The sequence below is a fragment of the Amblyomma maculatum genome, chromosome 1, assembly GCF_055883805.1.
Source record: "Amblyomma maculatum isolate TAMU_Amacu chromosome 1, ASM5588380v1, whole genome shotgun sequence".
NCBI lineage: Eukaryota > Metazoa > Arthropoda > Arachnida > Ixodida > Ixodidae > Amblyomma > Amblyomma maculatum.
Genome location: NC_139344.1, coordinates 91245471 through 91251736, shown reverse-complemented (window position 1 = coordinate 91251736; position 6266 = coordinate 91245471).

Sequence of the window (6266 nt, the reverse complement as noted above, 5' to 3'; positions counted from 1 at the left end):
AGCGTGTTCCTGTGATATTCTTTATGCACTGGGATGGAATAACGTTTAGAAATATCTACTTACCAAAGCGTAAGAAAGATGAAAACAACTTGAGCCCATTCCTAGCTGAAATGGGTCGCGACCCGCTCTCAAAATTTACCAAACTTTAGAATAGAAAAACTATGCTTTTTGCGCGTTTGCTACCAGAATGTCCGCAGCTCCTCTTCTAGTAAGGTTTCTTGCGCGCGATGTGTCGTTCAGGCTCGCCTTTTGGGCATTAGTGTGGATTTGGTAAGCGCGCCTGTGACATGCGTGGGCACATCGCGATTCCTGCCAAACATGAAAAGGACCCCGTGATTAGGACTCAAGAAGCGAGTGTTCCCATAAGTTGAAACCGCTGTTTAGATGTTTCATAGTTAGTTCGGAAAACGTCCAAATAGAACCATGAACGTCCTCTGTTTAGAGGACAAAAAAGAATAGTTTTGATCTTACAGCGCCCGTGAAATGTTTTCTACGTTGCTGGGCAATACTCCGTGCGAACAAAATTCGGAAACGCTGTGCCTTCTGATAATTTTTCTTTTGTTGAAGTCAAACTAACATTACAAAACAACAAGGTAACTGGCCATATCACAGATAAAAGAATGTTTTTCAATTAACACTTTTGAATATAAACGAAAAAACGTGCCCACGTATCTTTAATTTTACAGTTTTCTATGCATTCAATCCTTGATAAACCGTTAATAATGAACGTAACCGCACTGCCAACGTTAGTACGTGCCGTAAATAATGCGACTTCCTCAGAGTATTTTGTAGTTGGATCTCTGAAATCTTGTGTATGTTCTGTGGCGTTTTCATTTTTTTGCTCATTTCAGAGGCACTTTCTAGTTATTATTTTATTGCCGGTGACCTGGTTTATCACTAGCGTGGTATGTTTTTTTTTTTTTTTTTAATCCTGTTGCTCAAACAGTTTACCTCTTTTTCTTTCTTCCATCGACGGGGCTGCTTCGATATAAATTATCTTCCACCAAAAACGTTTGTCCACCTCTTTTCTCGGTTCCTTTTCAGAAACTATGCTTCGCTAAAATGACTTTTTATCAGGTTAGTCTTTGAATTCAGTCAGTATATTTTCTTCTCATGAATAACATCAAACCATGCTACCTGAGAAACGACGAGAAAGGCAACAGATGGTTCCTAGCAAAATCAATAGCAGACCAAGTCGATTTCTTAGCGTGTTCAAATTATCTCGCGAAAACGGAGAGATCCATTGTGTCCGTTCTTGCTAGATTTTCATCTTCAGCCCTGTTTAATAGATGGACCCTCCATGTTCTTACTATGTTCTTACTATGAGTTTTAGGTCTGCAAACAGATTCGCCTTTGCTGCTAACCTGCGAAAGTGTGAGAAACAGACCATGCCCGTTATTTTTCGTTCAGGAGGCCGACGACAGATATTTGTTTAGTAACGGATACCCACAGTCATTATATTACATAGAGCAAAATATGCTTTTTAACAACGTTCTTGTTTGTTGGATTTAAATGCTTTTTATCGCCAGCAAAATAAATCGGTGACTTGAAAAGTTATCATAGTATAAAATTGAATACTAAATAACGGAGTAAGATGAGTGCAACGCAACGCATCGTAGTGTTTAGACTGCACTTGATTCAGTTGTTTCTTTTCAAGAATAATGAGCAGTATCCAGTCCTAAAAGCGTCAACAACTAGAATGGAGCTGGCTAGAAGAAAATTATCGGTGTTATATGATGCATGCAAAGAAACCCTGGATTCTATTTTAGTGAAAATTACACGTACACTCGAAGTAATTTTTCTTTCGTGCGAAAGTAACCATGAACATTAACCACCAAAAACAAGTTTATGTATCAAATGCAGAAACTAAGGGACTAACGACATTATTTTTGTCATAACTCTCTTGCGCAGCTTTGAGGCATGTAGGCTGCTTATCAAATTGCGGCCTTTTGGTAATCGAAGCCTGTAAGAGCATGCGGCAAGTGAGAAAAAAAAATCACACAGACTGTATGTCTGTACGAAAGCAGTACCGTGTGAAAGCATTAAAAACTCGTCTGCCCATCCGGCTGGTCATTGCCGCGGCACCGCGCACTCGACTGCGCTCGTTCAAGTAAGGATACTAAACGGCAGCCAAGGCGAAGCAAGAATTCCACAGCGTTGCGGCACCGGGGGCAGGGGAGGGGTGGAAAGGGAGGGGGGGGAGGGGAGGTCGCTAACTAAATATGTATGTTACCCCAAAATTGCGAAGTGCCCTAAAAGACCACTGATCAACAGCAAACCACAGTCAAACCGTTGCTATTGCACTTCATGAATGAAGTTGAATTGTAGTGGAAAGGAAAGGAAAAAGAATTATGAAGAAAGAAAACGAGTACTTCGCAATCGATGCAGTGGGAACGAAAAGTGAATAACGGCATCAGAAGTTAAACTTGTCCGGTGCGAGCAGTACTCAGGCGGTGCAACTTGGAGATAAAAGGAGGACTGAAGACAATCGAGACTTGAGTCGATTTTCGGGGACGTAGGTGATGCGGCGGGGGAAGCTATATGTTCTGCTGGTATCGAGGCCTTTCATCATGTCCTAACAAGGGCTACTTCTACAAAGAACATTCCTGTGCTCCTTAAAAGCCGGAAACTGCGGGAATGTGTTCTTCAAATAAAAGAAACACCGTATTTGGCAACTGCCTCACTGGGCTTAACGCCTCCCACTTCCTGTGCTAAATGCAGTGATCATGCCAGTGCGCATCCTGTTTAGTAAATGAACACTTATTCTCCCGTTTACCAGAATGTTTATCTTTGACCTTTACTAAGAGGCATAAGTTTTACTGGAAGTTTGTCTGGGCAAGAAAAAGGGGGTATTTTTTGCACGTCAAGGGCTGGGCTACCCGGCAGCTGAGACCAACTCTTGCGGTATTTAGCTTATTTTTCATTACTTTACGTGTTATTTATCAAGAGCGCGTTCGCCGAATCGCTACAACTTGTCCTGTCAACCAACATTTAGTGATTATTCCTTCTGTTAATGCCTGTTCTTCCGTCAATAAAAGTGGCCGGTCCCCGCGGTTTCTATAAGAGTTTTCGCTACGTTTAACATTATTTAGATAACTGAATCGTGATGGAATTCGCGTGAGAGTACGGCTAATATGAATAGTTATAAGCTTTCGTATGCACGCCTAACTAGAAAGCGCGGTGGAGGTTGGCAGTTAATCTTTCCCAAACAGTTCTATATCAGCAATTACCCTAGTAGACCATGGTAAGCACAAATTATGATGGCCTCTCTTTGCAAAGAAAAGACACCATTTTTTTTATTAAGTATTAGCTCCTAATACTAATACTAATACCTCTTACACTTTGTCGGCTCTGTTCTTGATTTTGCCTCCATTGATATCTTAGGCTCGTTTTAGGTGGTGATGTTAACATTATTCTTTTTCCTTAAAGTATTACGTCTAAAGAGGCAATGAACAGAATATTACCATCCCGTTTTCCAAATGTTATTTACCCCTACTCTAACTATACTCCAACTGCTATACCTATAAAAACTTCTGCAATCTCGTATCTGTTCATCAGTAAAGTTGATACACTCGTGTTTCCTGCTGGCACTATAGGCAGTGGCATTAGTTACCACTGTTGAGTTCATAAGTAATGTTGATACACCCGTGGGTAGTGCTGGAACTATAGGCTGCGGGACTATGGCTGCTGTATCGTGTTTATCGCCTGTTTATGCTCAATACGTCGTGTGAAATCCCTACCGCATGTACTCGTGTATCAAAAACGATTCCAGCATTGGCTTATTCCGTTATAAAATCCGAGGCATAAATAGACTGCGGTACTGCATTAGAACGTTATCAACTAAACATTAAAAAACAAGATAAAATATCAAGTGTCACATTCTCACTTCAGCTGAATGGGATAGGCTAGGAACTGTCTTTTGATGTAGACGAGCTATTTCGGACCGGCGACTCTTCTCAATCGCTATTAGACTACATGTTTACCACGCCTTCGACGCACTTTAACTACTGCAGACTGGCATGGGATATGGCTCCTAAAAAACATCAGCGAACTTCGGCATCTAGAAAGAATGCGATCGTTGCGTAAACAATTTGCCGTAATTACATCCCTTGCCGGAACTACTTGTTCAATCTCAAATTATGAATGTCTTTTAAATTCTCGTCTCGTTTACCACTCGCACTTTGTTAATGAAAAAATATGAACACTTTTTAACGACATCACATTGTTCCATTATTTTTAAAACATCTGCCTCTGAAAAATGGATGACTTCGCACTAAAGAGCAAACTACCTTTTTTAGTCAAACTTCTACAGTGCCAATTCTGCTAAATAAGATGTACTTTTCCCGTCTTTCTAACCTTTTCCAAACTTTAGCTAGGTACGATCATAAGTATAGTTTTACGCTCAATGTTTCAGAGTGACCTGTGTTTTCTATTTTATTGTCCAACGGCAATTCGTGTATTGAGCCTCAAAACGTGATGTTTTGTGTACATTTAGCTGCGTTATGTTTTGTATAAAGCTTTTATATATATATATATGTGTGTGTGTATATATATATATATACTTTGGCTTCATACTTTATTTGTAACATGTGCTCAAAAAAGTATAATTTCTTTAATAAGAACTGATGGTTGCTTCAAAATTTGGTACTGCTGTTACCTTTGCCTATCGCCGGCTCCCTGATCTCGTCAAGCTATCCTTACAGCTTTTTGTTACGGAGACCGTCAACATTGTGAAATTTTGAAAATAAGGAGAAATCGAATTGGATACTTATAATTACTTGATGCCCTTCACGATATTGCTTTAAAGCATCATCCGTTGTCTTCGTGGCACAGTCCTCCCGCTGTATGATTTTGCTTTAACGAATTTTATAACAAGCTAACGCCACCCGAACAGCTATTACAAAAATATTTGGCTCCGCAAGAAAAATATTCAAGTCAGGCAGAACTTTACAGGCATGGCTCAAAAATGGCAAATTATGACTGAAGTGCCGCAGAAGGTAAGTGGGAAAAATAATAATGCACAATCCATTTATTTATTTTATTCATTTAGGAAATACTGCAGGCATAACATGCCAGAAAAGGAGAGGTCATATACAATAAATGTTATGCTGCTCGAAAACAATAAAACAGTAAAGAATGTCACGCAGCGTAGAACTGATAACACAAGGAAAGCAACGCACAGTAGAACATATCACACTTCACTTGGGAGGCGATAAAAACGGCGAGTCAATCGGTAGGCCATTCCAATCTGCGATTGTTCGTGGAAAAAACCAGAATTTGTACATAATAGTTCGGGCAAAGAGAGGTGATAAGGCAAGGCAGTGCTTATGGCGAGAGGGTCCGCAGGAATCTTTTTTAGGCAGTGTTCAGGATTATTGAGAAGTCTGAACAAATATAAGGATTGAAGAAAGGCTAGTCGGGCTTTCTTTCTACTTCCGTCTAGAGAATTTAGGCCGTCAAGAAGAATCATAAATGAAGGTTAGTCTGGGCGTCTGTATCGATTGTAAATAAAACGGGCTGTTGAGCGTTAAAGATTCTCAAGTGTTCGGGTGTCACTTGACGCATATGGGTCCCATACCACGCAGGCATATTCAAGTGTGGGTCTGATATATGCTTTGTATGCTTTAAGTTTTAATTAGCTTGGACACTGACTCTAGCGATGTTTTAAAAGCCGCTGCTTTTTACGTGCTACACAGTATATACTGTCAACGTGCTTTATCCATTTTAGTTATTAATTTTAATTGTAATGCTAAGTACAACAGTTTTCTCAAAGTTAATGGTTATCGCCCATTCATTGCACCATCCTTCCGAAAATTGCGAATTTTCGTTGAGAGTTACTTGATCATGAAAGGATCTATCTTAACATTACACAGTCATCAGCAAACAATTTAATCGAAACTGTTGGTTCTAGCGCTTCGACCAGGTCATTAATGTAAATACTAAGCAGTGTAAGCCCTAAAACTGAGCCCTGAGGAACGCCAGAATAGACTCTAATAAACAAGAGTTAACACCATCAACAGTAACGAACATTTTGCGCTTTGTGCGATAAGAATATATCCAATGCATAATTTTGCTAGGCACAACAATCAGTTGCACTTTAGAGATCATCTTATTACGAGGTACTCTATCGAAGGCTTTGAGTAATCTAGGAAAACTATGTCAACTTGACCTCCAATATTTATGATTTTAGAATTTTCGTCGACTGTTGTAACTAATTGTGTAGCTGTGGAATAACCTTGCCGGAAGCTGTGCTGCGTGTTGGTTAA